At 42.9% G+C, this 17,780-nt stretch overlaps 1 protein-coding gene across 2 annotated transcripts in view; it reads left to right on the top strand.

Moving 5' to 3' along the window:
• Positions 1–10,201: 10,201 nt before the first annotated feature.
• The window catches only part of R3hcc1l (R3H domain and coiled-coil containing 1 like), an 80,391-nt gene continuing 72,812 nt past the window's right edge, over positions 10,202–17,780 (top strand). Inside the window, exons 1-2 of one of the 2 annotated variants that reach the window (XM_027407288.2) lie at positions 10,202–10,314; positions 16,236–16,368. The gene's annotated coding sequence lies outside the window, so the exon portion shown is untranslated. The remainder of the gene's footprint in view (positions 10,315–16,235; positions 16,369–17,780) is intronic. The other variant, XM_027407287.2, reaches the window with a different exon arrangement.

Genomic DNA, 17,780 nt, shown 5'->3' with positions numbered 1-17,780 from the left:
GTTTGACCTATTCGCCTGTCACTCTCACTTTCCCATGCCTCCCACTAACCCAGAGTTCGGCCTTCTCTTGACGACCCCCTCCAAACAAAACCATTGAGTCCTTTCAGTTGCTCTCAGCCTTTTCTGGAACCCTGCCTTTATGCTCTGGTTTCAGCTTTTTTAATACTTTTTTTCCCCTGGATTCGTGTTCTTCCCTTTTAGCACTGAGAAAGTTAAAAAGTCAGAAAGAAAGGCAACACAGCAGAAAATGGATGAAAAATGGCCAGCCAGGATTTTTTTTTTTTAAATGTGAACAGCAGAAGAGAGCGAGGCCTGAAGAGTTGGCATGAGGAGAAAGGAACATTCACTGTTATATATGGCAAAAGCTGCTGTCCTAACAGAGCTGATGAATTCCCACAGGCAGAGCTGCTGGAGGACAGGACTTTCAGGGGCAGCTGAGCCTGGCAGACAGGCTAACTGGCAGAGAGTAGAAGCCAAGCTTTGACCACATCTGGAAAGTTCACTTGTTACAGGTATTCACTTCTTCTTAGCCCCAGTATGGAATCTCTCGTTCCTGGATTCTTATTAAGATTGGAGAAGAAAATGTTATATAAGGACCCAGTAAATGCCAGATGTTATTATTATCATACTTTGGACCAATAGTTGACTCACTCATTTATCTATTCAACATATATCTTCTAGGTATAATGTAAAACACAATATGAAAATATTAAATGGGTAAAATCTCTTTCATTAAATAGTCATGTCTGAGAAGAAAGAGAGGCACAGAGGTATACAGAGTGTATACAGCAGGCTGTGTGCATTGTCTTAGACTGAGCATACAGCAGTTGCAGAGGTCCTATGGATCACAAGAAAAGGAGAGAGAAGCCAGACAGGGAAGAAGTGAAGACCGATACAGTGTGTGCTAATGAACAGGCCAGGCTGTGGGACCTGGGCTCAGGCCCATTGACTATCTCCCAGAGACACTGTAGAAGCTGTCTCCTGGTGTCCCATTAGAATAGGTAATCTGTGACATTTGCCCAGTACTCCCACTCTTGGCCTGCCCTGGCCTCTGGACTAGCATATTCTGACCACACACAGTAGAATAGTCTTGTGTGTCTAGAAGCAATGATGTTAAGAGGACACGGCAGGACACAGGCGTGTCTGTTATGTTCACTTAGAAAAAGAAGCACAGAGTGTTATGGATGCTGGAAGGGGAGCTCCCAGCTTAAACTAGCTGTGTGTCTTTTTTTGTTTTTTTTTGTTTTTTTTTTAATTTTATTTTATTTTATTAGTTCTAGTTAGGGAACAAGCTTATTTCAAGTCCCTTCTCCCTCTCCCTCCCCTCACCCCCAAACTTTCTCCCCCACCCCCAGCCCACCCCCCCAACCCCATCCACCCACTACTCCCCAGGCAGGGTAGGGCCCTCAAAGGGAGCTCAGCAAGTTGATCACTGTCCTACTACGGGGTATCTTCTAGAGCTGTTCAGTGATGCGTGAGCAGAAGTTCCCCGATGCCTGGCCACACCGGGAACTGTAAGTTCTGACTAGGTGTGATAAGCCATCTTCTGATTGTCTTACCCACTAGGCCAGGAGGTCAAGAGCAGGACCAGACCTCTGATGGCTAACGGGTCCTCACAACTCTGTCCACTCTGAGACCCAGACGTGGAGCGTAGACAGAGTGAACTCACGTTTGCTTTTCATAAAGAAACCCGAGGGCTTTACTGCTTTTTCTCACAACTCCAGGGTGGGACTGTTTTGTGAATTGTTTATTATGCCTCCTCGGAGCCATCCTTCCAGAACCTTCACCTCACAGCAGCCCCGCCCCTCCCCCCATGCCTGCTGCCCTCCTTCGCAGCACCACCTCCCAGTTAGAATAAGGATGTGGCAATCAGGCTGCCCAGAATTGCTCTCCCTGACTTCAGTTCACCCTGAGCAGAGTTCAGATTGCACATTTCCCGACACTCAGAGAGACCCATTAATATTTAGCATGTTACATTTCCAAAGCACTTTGCTAACATGAATTGATCTTCTCGGCACCCCCTTGCGAGGCAGCTCAGTACTGCTAGCTCTACCGGGGACATAAGACTTCAGGAAGATGAGCTACTTAGGCTGGGGCCAGGGCTGGTGAGTGATGGACCCAGATTAGCACCAAAGGTCGATGACACCAGTTGTCTATGTCTCCAGACAGAGCTCTAAAGTGGCCACGACACACCCTCCCTTGCCAGACTGTCCTGGAACAAATCCAGCCCTCAGAAGATTTAAATAGAATGGATTTGTCATCTTTAAGATTGAACTGCTTACAAACCAGCTATCATTTATGGACCCAGGCACTTTACATAGATTGTGTCATTTAATTCTCTCAACCCTTGTCCATCTTCGGTAAGGTCACTTGTGTAGCAGAGAACCAAGGCCTACAAAGATTAAGTAACTATCTTAAAGTTTTCCAGCCAGTAATTAGCAGAGCTGGGTTTAAATCCAGGCTAGATAGGGGTCTTAACTATTTTGAGTCAGATTAGATGTAGGTATATGAACAAGATCAAATGGAATTGCTCTTCGTGAAGTTCTGCCCACTCCTGGGCAATTAATTCATCATATGCTTTGCACAATTATTTCTGCAATAAAGGAATAAAGGTAAAGGAATAAGAGTGTGTTTGTGAAGAATGAGTGTGTAAACTAAAGTTGTTGGATGATTGGTTTCTTTTGCTTCCCATTCCAAAGGCTTGCTAAAAGTACAGAGGACTGGCTTATGCAATAGTAAGTAAGTAAGTAGGGCCTGTGTGCCATGCATGGTGTTTAGTGATGACACTCACTTTGGTTGGCAGAGCACAAGGGCCATAGGGGGCTCTTTGACAGTGACAAAGGAGGGAGGTAGGAGTGACCCGTTAGTTCAGAGAGGTTGCAGAAGTTTTGAGAAGGTGACCTGGGTTATGCGCTGATGTAGACCAAGGTAACAGGCAGGTTCAGAGGCCAGGAAGTTCTAGCCTCTTGCTTTCTTGCATTCAGTGGGTCAATTAGTGGCCCCAAAGTCCTGGATGAGAGAGTGGATCAACAATTCTAGGATGTCATTGACAATTTAATTGTTTGTGACAAGAATAGTCCAGTGTTTTGTTGATTAAAATCGATGTTTGACAAGTCTCTACTATATACAAGGTGCTGACCCCAGGAGCCCTTGATGGGAGCTATACCTTTCAGAGTGCTGAGGCCACTGACCCCGCCTGGAACTGAAGCATTGTATCCTGAGAAGAAACTGTGAAGAAGAGTCACTCTGTCTCTCTTTCTCTCCTAGGGGGAAAATTATCAGTGTTGTAATTTAATTCTTTTGCATTTTTAATGTTTTTAATTGAAATAGAATTATATCACTTCCCCTTTCTCTTTCCTCTCTCCAGTTCCTCCCAGTTACTCTCCTTAAGGCCTCTCCCATGCCCCCCAAGTTAATAGCTTCTTTTGCTTTGTTTATATTTGTTACACACACATACACACAAATGTATGCATATACACAAATACATACATACATACATACATATACATATACACACACACACACACACACACACACACGCACACACACACACACACACACACACACAATCTCCTGAGTCTGTTTTTGTTGTTTGTGTGCATATGGCTTCAAGGCTGAACACTCTGCATTGGACAAACAATAAGGAACTCATTCCCGGGAGAGGCTACTTTTCCTTCTCTCAGCAGTCACTAGTTGACTGTAGTTCTTTGTCTAGGGGTGGGATTTCAGAAAAATTACCCCTTCCAAGTTAACCTGTCCACTGATACTGCTGTAGTTTCAGCTTGCTTATGCAGACATTTCCTGGAGGGACTATTTCACAGCAGCCTTCCTGGTATTCTGGCTACTACAATCTTCCCATCCCCTCTTTTGCAATCTTCCACGAGCCACAGAAAGATGCTGGAGCTGTGGTGTAGATATATCTGTTGGCACTGGGATCCCCCACGATCCATTGATCTCTGTTTTCTCTCTGGTTGAGTGGACTTCAAGTCCAGTTAGACAGCTGTTGGTGGCTACCAGCATGTGAGTGCCAGTTCTTGCACCTTTCTGCATTATCTTGCTATACCGCATTGTGGGGCCGCAGCTGCACAAGACTGCATTGTGTCCTGTTGTCATCTTCTGTGGTGTTCTCCGTTTGTTGTGAAGAGGAGCTTCTTTGATGAGGGGTGGTAGCTACACTTATTTCTAGGTATAAGATCTAGAATGTAGTGAAGAGTTATGCTGGTCTAGCAAAGTGGCAGTATCAGCTTCTTTTCTAAAGTCTTTAACCTCACTAGCCCCTGGGAAGCTGGCTAGGTTTCCAGTGCAAGGCATGGTTTCCCACCTATTAAGTGGGCCTTAAGTCCAATTAGACAGCTGTCAGTTGTCACCAACATCTGAGTGTCCAGTTCTTGCACCTTTATGCATATCTGGCCATGCCTGTAATTGTGGTTCATAGGTGCTGCAGCTGGCTAAGACTGTCTTAATTGTTCCCCCATCCCCTTGACAGCTTGCATAGCATCTTCTTGAACCATGGAAGCTGCATCTTCAGGAAGAGGCTTTCAGATCAGATCCAGCTCAAGTCATCCGAGTCTTGTGTCCTAAGTGTGTGGTTTCTTCAGCAATAGGGGACCACCCTCAGTCCCTGACAGTCAACCAATAATCTATATTGTTTAGGGAGTCATTTTGGTGTGTGTGTGTGTGTGTGTGTGTGTGTGTGTGTGTGTTATATAGCACCTGTGGAAAGGTCAGAGGACAACTTGTGGGAATTGGCTCTTTCCTTCTACCTATCATGTGGGGTTCAGGTTCACACTCAAGTTGTCAACTTGGCAGCAAGCACCCCCTCCCACCCCCCTCGCCGCCACTGAGCCGTCTTATTGGCTCTGGCATTGTAATTTAAATCCCTGTTTGATCCCTGTTTGGAATCTGTCCCTTCTGAGCAAAACTTCATGTAATGTGCAGCTCCCTTTTCCTTGCTAGTTCTTTATAGCTTAACCATTTACTGGCTATTGTGTAACTTGGTGATCACAATTAGCCAGTGTGGTAAGTGGTCTTGGTAGGTCTCGTTTGCAGTTGAGTTTTAGTGACTCATCTAAGGTACTCTTCAGGACCCTGGTCTCAAACTTGTTCCCTGTATATAGTATTTTTGACTTCCAGGTACTGCTGGATGTTTGTGCAGACCTCTGACAGTAAGCGGAGTGAGACAAGTATCATTGATGCACATGCAGAGTTAGGTCTTGATGGTGTCAAATACAGAGCAGCGATGAAGCAAAATACCAGACTGGCTATAGGTTACATCTCTCAGGGACCAAGTCCTTCTCAGATGACCCAGGGTGATGTGGACACAAAGTCACTGAGCTCATTTCTCCATGTGGGATTTGTGGCATAGCATGGGCTTAACCACACACACCTCGAGAAGTGGATATGGGTGTATATATGATGACAAGTGAAAAATACATCAGGTGCTGTGACCCCACAGTCCTGAGGTTGAACCGGGCAGTAGTTGCATCCATGCTTTCCTTGTGGTGGCTTCAGTGAGAGCTGGAGAGTCCTCTGGGCTCTGGTTAAATTTTAGGGTCTGGAGTCATTGTTAGCAAAGTGAATTGAATTGAGAGCTATCTGCAGATGTCCTGCCCTCTAGGTGTGCTACATACTCTCCAGTTGATGGCTTATACCATGTTGTTTTAGTGGCAGTACTTACAAATACTCATCAGGAGGGAAGGGGTCAACACCCCAAAGCCCAGTGAAATTTGGATTCTCTGTGTTTGTAAGCAGAAATCCACAAAAGGAAAGAATTCTTCTGTTAGGAGCCTATGCTTCCAGGCAGAAGGCTTATTTAGCCCCTCTATCCTGATAACATTTTCTCTTCCATCTTCCATACCATATGGGCAATTATGACATTGTGTTTGGAGAGTGCTGTGAAGTGTTCCCCAGCAGGATTAGAAGTTGTCTCTTACACAACCTATGTCTGCCCATTACCTTGCAGACACATCTCTTCAGGACTGTCTGTTTTGAAACTAGGTTGGAGAGGACCATCTCCTAACAAAGTCCCCCAACCTTTGCTAGCTATCCCAGGACTCCAAAGGGTCACACAGCTGAAACAGGGAACCTGGCACTAAGAACCATAGAGAAATGAAGTCAAGATTATAGTGTAGCCATTGAGAGCTCAGACTCTGGAGCCAGATGGTTTTAGTTCAAATCCCATGCTTATTAGTTCCACAGCCTCAGGCATATTATGGAATCCCTCTGTGCCTCAGTTTCCTCTAGTGGGAAATGCAGTACATATGGGTCCTATATAATAAGACTGCATGAGGACTGACTTGGATCAGCATGTGAAAGGTTTGGCACAAGCCACACACACACTAAGCTCTTGTTAACTGCTAAATGTTATTATTTATTAAAGGAGGGATTTTCTGCATTCAGGGTGATTCTTTTTCTTCCTTATGTCCTTGGAACCTCCACTCCATGACCTTCTCCCTAATTTACATTTATGGAGCCAGCTGTTCCAATAGCCTCTCTTTCTTCTGGTTGGGGATGGGAAGGAAAAGCACCTTGCATATGAGATCTTATTATTTTTTGGTATTGCTTACAGTGTCATCTTAAACCAATATGCCACAGCTCATTTTCATTCAGTGCTAAGGGCCCTTTAAACCAGCCATTCCCCATTTACTCTGTTTTAAAAAAGGAATGTCTTCGGGTTTCATGTTCCTTTATTGTATTTTGTAAGGTACAGAACACATATTGGATGCTATGTAAATGTGAAATACTCTAACAATAGTAACAGACAGATGAGAAACTCAAGGAAGTGGAGTCACCATTTTGAATTTAGCTTTTTATCGATGGGCTGAGTGATTTTGAAGAGACAATGTGGCTCCAAGGCTAAAGAGCCCGCAGGGATTTTGATGGCAAAGGTTTGAATCTCAGTCACAGCAGCAGCTCCGGTGACCCAAGGCAAGCAGCTTCCTTCCCCTGGACCTCAAATTCTCCCCATGAATACTGGGCTTGATGCCAAAAACTACCTCCCAGGGATGCTAAGTTAAGCTTGGCTGTATGTGGCTGTGCAGATTGTGCACTGCTGAAGGGTGCCAACTGAGGGGGCAAATGGGGCATAGGATGTGATCCATACTCTGCTATCAGTCTGTACCCTGGTAGTGGGTTGTGCCCATCAAGAGGAAGAGGGTGCCCTTCTATTTTGCACAATAGTATTAATATGGGCTAGTAGAGATCCCAAACTGAGCAACTTGAAAGCAGTGGGACACAGAGTTTAGCAAACAGAATGTACAGATTAATTTAACACCATCACTAAATGCTTGCTATGTGCAAGGCCCAATTCTAGGGCTGAAGACATGGATGCAGGCAATTAATACCTGTGATCCTACCCTTTCTTTTCCAGCCCTTCCTCCACTATATTCAGTCTGTGAACAAGCCTTGTCAATCTCCCCCCCCCCCCCCCCCCGTTTTCTCCATCCCACTGCCAGCACTGGGCTTCATTATGATACAAGGACTCCAACCGCTACTCCTATCCTTCAAACAAAAGCAAGAGGGTTTGTATTAAAATTAGAATCAGATAATATTACCCCCATTTCAACCCTTCGGTGACTAAATTTAATTCGGGGTTCTCACGATGGTTCTAATCCTGTCCCCTGAAGCAAAACTAACCATCTTGTCCTTTAAATGGCCTAGCTCTTCAGCTAGTCTAACCCTTTTGGCTGGAACACTGCTTGGTTCTCTCCTTTAGTCATCCCTTTCTCACCCTTCAGTGCTAAGTGGATAGTCAGCTCTTGCAAGAAGTCTCCTTGGGCCTCCTTGTTAAAGTTACCGAGATATTCAATTGTACAGCAGCCCAACTTACTTTCAAAGTAGAGACTTCCACATACATCTTCGAACTCATCTGCTAGATTGTTAAATACCAAACTAGCGAGGACCTTGCTTATTAAATTCTTCACTGAGGCCCTTGCTAAATCTCCGATACACAGTACTTAATATCAATTATTCTTGTTAGACCAAGTTGATAAATGGAATCCATCCAGGAGAGAAGTGTTGAGATTACATAATGCAGGGAAGAGTACTATGGCAAAGGCTGGGTGTGCTGGTGAGGTGAGGGTGGCCCAGGGGGAACACCGCTTTTATCATTTGGTGATTTTTGTGGTGCAAATACTTCCTTTTGCCAGTGATTTTAATAACTCACCATGGGTAGCAGATACTCAACAAAGGTTGGTGGATGAAGCAATACTTGATTTGTGTTTTGTAGAATCTGTGGTTTGTTGGCTCAGACCTAATTCTGCTAAACTAATTAACACAGCTCTGCTTCCCAGTAGCCCACATTTAACTGTTCCCGGTTTTCCCTACTCAGCCTACCTCTGCTTACCTGGGCATTATCACATGCCTTAATGCAAGCCTCAAACAGTCTGGCTTTCTCCAGGTCTGGCTTTTTATTTAGACTGAGGAACATTGATTCCCGACTATCTTGCTAGGGTTTTTTCTATTCCTGTGATGAAAAACCATGACCCAAAAGCAAGTTGGGGAGGAAAGAGTTTATTTAGCTTACACTTCCAGATCATAGTCCATCATTGGAGGAAGTCAGAACAAGAACTTAATTAAGTAGGGCTGGATCCTAGAGGCAGGAGCTGATGCCCAGGCTTGCTTACTGGTTTGCTTCCCCTGGATTGCTCAGCCTGCTTTCTTATAGAACCAAAGACCAGCCCAGGGATGGCAACACCCACCATGGGCTGGGGCCTCCTCCATTGATCACTAATTGAGAAAATGCCCTACAGCTGGAGCTCCTGGAGGCATTTCCTCAGCTGAGACTCCTTCCTCTCTGATGACTCCAGCTTGTGTCAAGTTGACACACAAAACCAGTCAGTACACTATCCTAGGCTGTGGCCGTAGTAAAGAGGAAAGGTCAGGTTACTTTTCTTCCACAATTCCTATTGAAGCTGATGATTGTGTTTTGTTGCTGTTGCTGCTTTTGCCTTTTGATATGGAACTATTTGATTAGTGTCGGTCTCTTATTAAGGGACTATAAACTCCATCGGAGTAGGGACTGTTCTTTCTGTTCATTATTTTCAGCCCCTAGCACTGGTACATTGTAAACAATAAAATACAATAATTTTGATGATCAAATCACTCGGGGGGAACTTTCTAAGGAAGGTTTGTACCTATGTACCCTATAATGAGATTGATATGTCTTCTCTCTTCGGACCTCTTAAGGGATGGGAAGAAGAGTAGCGGATTGGGACTCCTATTTTGTAAAAGCTATCCAAGGGGTTTGCCTTCATCTCTTCTCTCAAACTCAATTAAATGGTGTCTTTACAGGATTTAAACACAAACATGACTTGATTAAATTTGTTATTTACACAAATCGGCCTTTGTCAGTAGGGAGGACCCCACAGCGGTAAGGAGATCCGTGAAGGGGACAGTAATCAGCCAAGTAATCTGCAGGTGGGACTTAAGTAACTGGCAGTGGAAACATAAGAGAACACACTCAAGAGTTAGAGAATCTACAGGGTTTGGTTACCGTTCCAACACGGACGGACGAGGCAATGGAGACAGACCAAAGGGAAGAGGGAACGAACGCCAGTGAACAGAGGAGAGACAGTCCGTACTTCTCGAATATTTCTTGCAAGAAAGGAATGAGACAAGGCTGTCTACAAGTTGTGAGTACAATAAGCTAAGGCGAAAAGGGGCTGAGCTGGGCTCTTCCCTCCCGCCCCCTCCCCCATTCTAAGAACTGCAGAGAACAATATTTAAAAGGAGAATTTGAAAAAAAAAATTATAGGAAGGGACTGAGTGGAACAGTTTGGAATGAGGAAGGCAAACCTGGATAGTGTCATAGAAAATAAATGATAATGTCCAACAGCATCAAATGAGTGATGCTCAAGTTAGACAGCCCGAAAATACCTCTAGTGGGTTTGGCGACAAGGACACTGGCTGCAACAAGGACATTTTCCGCGGGGGCAGAAGCTGCAGTGTGGAACACAGAACACACAAGGAAGGAAGTGGAGACACTAAGCGGAGATTACGCTCGAAGAAACTCGCCTGTGGACGGGGAAAGAGACACGGTATGATTGAGTAGGACGTGGGGAGATTTGAGCGCGCTCACAGCTGAGGGTGGAGATGGAGGGTGGACGGGAACAGGAGATAGAGGGGCGTTAACGCCTTCCCGCCCTCTCCATTTGCCAGCTCCGCCCCTACGTGACGTGACCAGGCCTCACAAAGACTGCAACTCCCAGGAGGCACCGCGGCGGGGTGGAGCCAAAGCCTGGCGCGCACCCCAGCGGCGAGCGGAAGAGCAGGCGCTTCATGGTGGCAGCGGAAGCAGAGAGCGACGGCGTCCCGGTAACCACGAACCCCTGTCTCCTATTCTTTCGCACCCTGAGCTGGGGCTGGTTGCCCCCGCTTCTCCCCTCCCGCCCGGGACAGGACCTTCTGTTTGGTTTTTCTTTTTCTCGTGGCTCGCAGGGCAGGTCCCCGCCTGGGGCGGGGGATTTTAGGAAGCTCCGGCCCTTCGACCCCTAAGGGCCCCCGGACGCGAGGGCCCCTCTCAGGTCCTTTCTGTCTTTTCAGGGATCACAGGCCCTGTCTGCCTGTCAGCCCTAATGCTTCTCGTAGGGATCTTCTCCCTCCAGTGTGTCAACAGGTAGCGGGGTCTGTGGGGACCCCCTTTGGCCTCGGGCTAGGGGTCACCGAGGTCGCTCCGAGATGACCTCTGGGTCGCAGGCTCCCGGGCAGTGCTCGATGGTGGCTCGTCTGCTCCGCTGCCCGGAGCCCCGGGCTATGGGCTGGCAGTGAGCAGTTTATAAAGTGTGTGTGTATGTGTGTGTGTGTGTACTTCCTGCTCTTCTTGGACGGTCCTCGGAAAACTTCCAAATCCCTTTATCAAAAGTTTCCTCAAAACTTTTTTTTTTTTTTTTTTTTGCCGCATCTGAGTTGCAAGGGAAGGAGCACACGGGTTTAGTTTAGTGTTTGGATCTTGAGAGGATGATGGGTTGGCGCCGTGCCGGACTTGTGATCTTTTGTAGTCCTGTTACTACCACCTCCGTTTCCCTGTCCGAATGAAATGGGGGGGGGGGCAGTCTTTTTTTTTGCTTAAGTGTTATGGGTCTCAGCAGAAATGATGCTGTGTGAAACGTTTGGACTGTAACGCCTTTTTAAAGCTTTAGTATTGCCCCTTGTTCGGTCCAGGCCAGTTGCATTTTAAAATCACGTTCATGTATTTATGAAGACTGGAGTTAATAAATGATCCCTTTAGAAACTGAGATGAAACAGACAAATGTTATGCTAGGTTTCTACTGGAGAGGTGACATTAGGGCCCTACCACCTGTGGAGTCAACTTGAAACCTCAGGGCTCCTCAGAATGTGGACTGCATTCCACATAGTTAGCTAGCTGCCCCTCCAGCTCTGTTACAGTTCCTCTTGTAAGCACTACACATTAACAAGCGTTTCCTAAGACTTGGAGCTACCCAGGCTTGGTGTGAACTTATTACCAGTGTCTAGACATTGTGGTTTTACCCTCCTTTTCAGGTCCTCATGTAGCAGGTGCTTTAGCTGTTTGGTGTGTACTTGCTAGGAGTCTTTCCTCAGAGAATTCAGAATATAAGTAGCTAATATTGTAGTCTGTTTTTTGACTGTAAAGATTTGAGATTCTGAATGGCTGCTTATTGTTGTGTTTGTGAGCCCCTTCCTTGCCCCCTTGTAGAGAAGTTTACAAACAAATTTTAAAAGGATTTGGGATATAGTAATTTTTAAATTTGTTTGAAATTGTTTATTGGAAAAATTGTAAATGTGGTTTAGAAAAATAAGGATAGAAGGGAAGTGTATTAGGTCAGTGTGTAATGTTGAACAAATTTGAATTCAAATCCTGGCATTGGGACTTACATTGGGCAACTTAATTGTCATCTCTGAGCCCATTTATTTCTAAGATGGAATTAATAGCATTTACTTCACAAGATGTTTGTGAAGATTATGTAAGTTGTGACTTTAAAGACATTAGTGATAGTAAGGGCATGTAAGTTAATTTTTGTTGCTGTTACTGATGAATGAAGACAAGAGGTGATGTTAATTTTAAGTATTTCCCTGAGATACCATTTGTTTGTTTGTAAAACAAGGTTATTTATCCATACTCTACAAACTGTAAAACTATAGTAGATGCTGGTGGGTGGTGGTGGTGCACACCTTTAATCCCAGCATTCAGTAGGCAGAGGCAGGCGGATTTCAGTGAGTTCAAGGCCAGCCTGATCTACAAAGCTACACAGAGAAACCCTGTCTCAAAACAAACAAACAGACAAACAAAAAAACCCAAAAAAACTATAATAGAACTTGGACATGGTGTCAACACACTTAGAATTTATCTCATCATTTGGGAGACGAAGACAGAATCTCAAATTCAATGCCAGTCTGGCCATTTTAGTGAGATTCCTTCTGGAAATCGCTACCACCACCACCACCAAAAAACCCTGTAAATAGAAGTTCTCAGCTAAGCTTGGTGGTGGCACTCGCCTTTAATTCCAGTACTCAGGAAGCAGAGGCAGGTGGATCTCTAAATTCAGGCCAGCCTGGTCTACAAAGTGAGTTCTAGGGCAGCCAGAGCTGTTATACAGAGAAACCTTATCTTGAAAAACCAAAACAAATAAACCAAAAAAGTTCTCAAAGTTACAGATTTTCTTCATAACAATTTCATTTTTAACAAACATTACAAGGGCTGAGATGAATAGTTGGTTGGTAAAAGAGTTCATTAGGCTCTGTGTTCTCTATCTGGTACTAGCAATAACCACCACCACCACCACCACCACCACAAGCCTTTATTAAGCCCAGCACAAAAGTCAGAGGCAGATTGATCTCTTGAGTTTTTTCCTATCCCAGTCTAGGTAGTGAGTTCCAGATCAGAAAGGGTGATACAGTGAGAATATATATATATTCTGGAGATTTAAATTTCTTGTGCCTTGTTAGTTGAAATTGGACTGGTGCTTTATTTTTGACCTGTACTAAGTATATTTCACTGTGCGGTGTAGCTTGTAGTAGAAGAGTTGACTGTGACTCCGATTATTGACAAGAATAGAATTTTGTAGAGCAATTTTGTGTTTCTGTTTACATGATTACCACCACCCCCCCCATGCTCGTGTACACACAACCAGGTCAGCCAGAGCTACCTGGTGAGACTGTCTGAAACAAACAAAAACAAAAATTTGGCCTAAAGGAGTCTAGGAAACTTGGTGACCTGTGGTGAGATACTGTTTATGATTTATTAAAGCTTGCCTGAGGATTCAGAAAGCAAGGTCACTCACAGGCCATAGAAGCCAGGCACACACCTTTAATCCCAGCAGCCAGAAGCTAGGAGGTGGTAGTACACACCTTTAATCCTAGAACTCAGTATTAAGAGATAGATGGATCTCTGTGAGTTCAAGAACCCTCATCTACACAAGAGAGAATCAGTCTAAAAGAGAATTGTAGGTCACACCTTTAATCCCAATATTAGGGAAGAATATAAGGACAGAAGCAAAGTCTCAGTAGAGGCATTCATTCTCCAACCGCACAGAGGAGAGGCAGCAGTTTGAGATTGGTGAAGAGCTCATTTGTGGATCAGCCGTTTCAGCATGAGCTAGAGGTGAGAGCTAGTGGTTGGAACTTTGCTTTTCTGATATTCAGCTTGAAGCTTGAACCCCAATATCAGTCTTTGGGTCATTTATTTTTGGTGTTACAGTGACCTCTTTTTTTTAAAGGTGGAAACTTATTGATTACCTTTTGCTGATGTCCTGGCTCTGTATGTATCTATAAGAAATAAGTTTAGAGAAGCCAAGGAGGATAGCCTTACATACATAAATGATTTGTTGATGAGGGCAAAATCTTTTTCTCTGTGTAACAGCCCTAGTTGTCTAGAACTTACTTTGTAGACCAGGTTGATCTTTAACTCACAGAGATCCAACTGTCTCCTGCATCCACCCATCTCCCCCACTTTGCCTGGCTATGTCAGAACAAAATATTATGGGTTATGAGTTGAAATATGCTGGGCAGTGGTAGTGCACGCCTTTAATTAAGCCCAGCATTCAAGATCAGTGTGGTCTACAAAGCAAGTTTCAGGATAGCCAGTGCTACCTGGAGAAACCCTGACTTGAAAAGGCAAAACAACAATAACAAAATAAAGAACTGAAATATTATTTTTATTTACTTCAGGTGTCTTATTGACTGCCAGATATCTACACATTTAGATGCTAAAGAAATATTTCCCTTATTCCATATATATATATATATATATATATATATATATATATATAATTTCATCTTCTCTAAAAGACCAAGAAGCACTTATTGTCTTCCATGTTGTGCCCTCTGCTTTTTAGATTCATTCTTTAGTTATGCTTCAGCATGATTTTTTTTTTTGCACAATGGTGTATGTATACATGTGTATATATGTATGTATACTGACACACATATATGTATATATAAGTATAATAATAGAAAGTTAAGTACATTAAAAGCTACTTTGTACATATTTGTGTTGTTTCCTTTGTTTCAAAAATTTGCTTTTTGACTCCTTGTTGCTTAAAAGGACTTTGGAAGGTAGAAAACATAGTAGATGCTCAGTGATGATTGATGAATAGGAACATTTTGTTGATTATCTTATGCTATATGGCACAATTAGGTGAGGCCATACTGTATTGTGGAAATACCTTAAGCTTTGGAGTCAGAGTTCTGAATTCAGTCTCTCTGTGCTGGGTGTAGCCTTAGTTCCTACTTTTGAATTCACTTCATCATCTGTAAAGTAGGGATGGATGTTAGCCTGCATGGCTGAAAAGAGACTAGAGATAGGCATATACTAGTCAAGTTTAGTAGAAAATAGAATTGCTCATATTAATATTTTTAGTTTTTATTATTTTATGACAGTTACAGATTTTGATTACTCTCTTAATGTTTCACAGGATCAGTGTGTTTCTTTGTTACCCAAGGGTAAGGTGGTTGACTGTGACTATGGAGCCTGAAGCATTGCAAAGCTAATTGGCCCTCATGGAGTTTGAATCTGTGACCTGTTCTCATTAACTTCATGCACTAAGTATTCACAAATATTCACGGATATCTGACATATTTTTTAATTTAGTATTCATGTACCTCATTAGATACAAGTAGATGAAACAGTGCCAAGAGTAAAAGTATAGATTTTTAATTAAAAATTTATGAAGCTAGCCCTCATATTATATATATAATATATATATATTATATATATAATACAACTGGCAGCCTATAGGATCAACCACTTACCTGAGCTATAGTTTAAACATTTCATTGTTGAGTTATATTTATGGAAGACTTCCTACTCCTAGAAATGAAGAGTAGACTAGTCATGTGTTGAAAGAGGATCCAACTTCTGTGCTACCCACCAGAGAAGGTGCTCTTAGCTTGCAGGGAAAACATGAGTGAGCCCAGCAGGATGGATGAAGCCTGGGTAACTCCTAAGAGCTTATTGAATTACAGAGAAATTTAGTTGTCAGAGCATTAGATAGGAGAAAAGTTATAGGGTGTTTTTCAGTGGCAGCAAGCCTGCATTTGGAGAGTGTTTTCTCCTCTGAATAAGCCATACACCATTTTTTCCTCTATGGTGTGTTTTTTCACTATATCATATTAGTTTTCTGTGTAGTTGGCCATGTTTCAAATTCACTACACTTTAGTACTATTTGTTGCCTCTCTCTTGTATCTCTCTCTTTTTATGCCAAACATGACCAATTTAGGATTGGGGATCAGAGCAGACATAAAGAAGCAATATTGGGAGAAAAGAAAAGACACAGTATTGGAGTCAGCAAGTTCTGGTATCTGTGATATTGTGAGGGTCTCGAGCAAGTGCATTACTGTATATGATGATACAAATCTCTGGAGTGGCAAGTGCTGACCACTAATCACCTAACATTAAACTTGATGCAGAATTGAAAATGTGGGCGAAAGGTGTGTAGTATTCTTTAATAACGAAACTGCTTTTTAAGAAGTAATCTGAATGTCTCTTATCTGTTACTATTAGCTTACTGTTGGGCAGTTTTGAATTCTTTGCTGTAGAATTTCACAAGAGAATTAAGGAAAGAAGGGGAAGTACTTAGATTTAAATCCTGTCAGCTTTATACCAGTAGTCTGTTTCTGTTTTCATAACTGTAAAATGGGCATAATACAACCAATTCTACTTTAAAAATGAAAGGAAAAAGTGAAAAACGTTTTTGAAATAGCATTAATAATCACAGGGGAGTGTAAAGAATCTGATAAGATACTGTCTTATAACACAGGCAGAGTGAGGGGCCGCCAGAGACAAGTCCCACACATCAGGCAGGACACTTGCCACAGCCTCTTAGGAAGTGCAGAGAGGGCAGCTCCAGAAGGTCATTCGAGAAATGAGAGGTGGATCATTAAAGGCCCCAGGTGAGTAAGTGAGAACAGCTCGCTGAGTTACATCTGAGCTCACTGAGTCTGCTGTGTTTTATATTTGAGATCTTGCGTTTGTATTTCACCAGGAAAGGAAGGAAAAGCAGGATAGCAAAGTAACATGCTCCTGCAGTTTTTACATCACCGTTTTCCCCTTAAACAGTAAATATACTTTGTATATTAAGCGTAGAGCCACCAAATGTTTGTATTATGGTCCTTTTAACTACTTGTCCTTTTACAGTATAGTTTAACCACATTTTAGAAAATTGAACAACTTACTTTTAAAAATATTTTTACCTAAAAATACTAACACATGTTATTGTAGAAAATGTAGGTAGCACAGACAACTTCAACCAGAAGTTAAAACACAAAACTTTTTTCCATAAGCTCCAGATCTAAACAACACATACAAGGCCCATATTCTTCATGTGGGTTCTTTCCTGGTATTTCCCTCTCAGCAAGTCTTCTCACTGAAGTTCTGTTTTCTTTAAAGTAAAAAAAAAAGTGTAAGTCCAAAATTACACTGTAAGTTAACCATTGGTGGTAGTTATCTTTCTATACCTATTTTAACACTTCCATAAACTACTAATATACTTACTTTTATTGCTATATACAGACCATATATTATCCATCTCTGTCTTAGGATCCAGCAAAGTGTTTCCTGTACAGTAGGTACTTCGAGTGTGTTTGACATGAATTATTAGACCCTCTGAATGGAGATTGCCTTGTTTAAACAGGTCTTTCCGGTTGTACATTGTTTCTTTGGACATTCTTAAAATTGGGAAAAGCTTGATTTGGGAGAGTGTATTTAATATGAAGCCATTGAACTGGTAAAGGTTTTTTTGTTTGTTTTTTGGTTTTATCCCCCCCAGTTAGCTTTTGTTGTGTGACAGGCACTCTAAAACTTTTTAATAAATACCAACTATTTTGTTCATGGTAAGTAAATACTCTACTACTGAGCTACATGTCCGACCAGATTTCTGTTTTTATTCTTTTCCTCTTTCCCTCTTTTACTTTCCTTTCACAAGTGCATGAGTGTGTGCATGTGTGTATGTGTGGTCATGTCCATGTGTGTGCACTTGCAAGTCTAGAGGAATAGGTCATGTGTCTTGCTTTATTACATTCCACCTTATTCCTTTGAGGCAGGGCTTCTCTGAACCTGAAACTTGTCATTTTTCATCTAGCTGGCTGACCAACAAGCTGATGCTGGGGTTACAGTGTAAGGCCAGGCTATTTACTTGGCTATTGGGGATCTGAACTCAGGCCATGCTTATGTAGTAAGTGCTCTTAAACCTACTGAACCATCTCCCCAGCCCAACCTCCTCCTCAAGGAGGTGGAACCACAGTTATATAGGATCCTACAACCACACCAGATAGCCCGAAACCTACCAGACTACCTCCAAATTCAT

The sequence above is a fragment of the Cricetulus griseus genome, chromosome 3 (assembly GCF_003668045.3).
Source record: "Cricetulus griseus strain 17A/GY chromosome 3, alternate assembly CriGri-PICRH-1.0, whole genome shotgun sequence".
Lineage (NCBI taxonomy): Eukaryota > Metazoa > Chordata > Mammalia > Rodentia > Cricetidae > Cricetulus > Cricetulus griseus.
The sequence above is the reverse complement of the archived record's forward strand: the minus strand, read 5'-3'. Positions and strand labels throughout refer to the sequence as shown.